The following is a 1,469-nucleotide window of genomic DNA, read 5'->3' on the forward strand; positions in this document are numbered from 1 at the left end:
TTTCCTCTCTGAAATCAGTAAGAATATATTTAAAAAAAGATTCTAGACACAGATGGCAGAACATTGTCCGTATGTATGTGTATAATTTATTTTTGGTTCAAAAATAAAAGTTTCCTAAGAGTGGACATTGAAAGTCTCACTCCCACCCGTTGAAAGTCTCACTTGCCCATCCAGCTCCGTGCGCCAGCCCATCTGCGTGGCTAATCCCCACTTTGCAGGTGCTTCGCGCAGCCTGCCGGAGCATAAATTTATGCCGACGCGAGCAAATCCAAACGCACAGCTGCCTCCCGCCTTCGTTCATGAGAGCCGCCTTCTTGTAAATACTGTTCTGCACTTTGCTTTTCCACTGAACAATATATCCTGGAGGCCTCTGATCCAGGCCATTGAAACACATCCCAATACAAGGGAGCCCTGTGCTCCCGGCACCTCTCCCTCCTGCCGGGGGCCAGCAAATGCAGAGGATGATGCTGGGCACTTGCACAGACTCTCAAAAATATGGTCGCAAGAAAATGCACTGGTGACAGCAGAATCAACGCCATGTGATTTTGATCAGTTTAAGGACAAAAATTGTGAAAGAAAGGCGTCCGTCCATTTTCTCGCTGGAGAAATATGTATTCGTTTACTTGCTATTCCCCAAGCATTTGCTGAGCACGTGTGTGGTCCAAGGCTTGGCTGGGTGCTGCAGGGAGGGCAGGCCCGACAGACAGGGGCTCTGCTCCCTGGTGGGACTGCAGCTTCCCCTCCTCCCCCCCAATGACGCCAGGTCTCAGAGCCTCCATACCCAGCTTGCCCCCTTGCCTGTCCCTGCCTGCCCTTTCAGGTGTCTTCCCTGATTCCCTGCCTCCCCCTCCCCAGTTAGATCAGCGGCTGGTCACGCTGATTGCAATTGCTTGCTTACAGTCTGCATCTCTTCCTGGGCTGTGAGTCAGTGCAGCCCCGTCTACTGCTACTGGACAGAGCTCTGGTCCCCAGTCCCCTCTCCCAGGCTGTTTTCTCATCTGTAGTCGTCCTAACAGTGATGACGAGAACAGAACTCTCCACCTGCTTTGCCTGGTGAGGATGCTCAGTAGATGTTTGCTGCTTCAACCCCAGCCCCCATTCTCCTTTCCACTCTGGACCCCAAAGCCCAGATGAAGTCGGTTACCAGCAAATGATGGTTTCGTTGGTTGGTGGAAGAGGCGCAGCTGCCTGTATTGGAGGCAGAGATTGCTCACAGGCTTTCCCCCTTGCTCAGGCATCAACTGGGTTTAACACCCTCTTCAAAGTGTAACACCCTCCCCAGGCACGTGATGTGTGTGGGGGTTCATTTCCCTTCCCCCAGGGGTCTGGGCAGGACCTTTGACATTCGGCCGCATCCCAGGCTTCCAGTTCACAAGGGCAACTCCAGACTCTGTGGAGACTGAGCATGCTCCAGGCCAGGAGGCCTGCAAGGCTGGGGGGCTTCGGTCTGGCCGCTGGCGCCCCGCACA

Source organism: Myotis brandtii, unplaced genomic scaffold (assembly GCF_000412655.1).
Source record: "Myotis brandtii unplaced genomic scaffold, ASM41265v1 scaffold532, whole genome shotgun sequence".
NCBI lineage: Eukaryota > Metazoa > Chordata > Mammalia > Chiroptera > Vespertilionidae > Myotis > Myotis brandtii.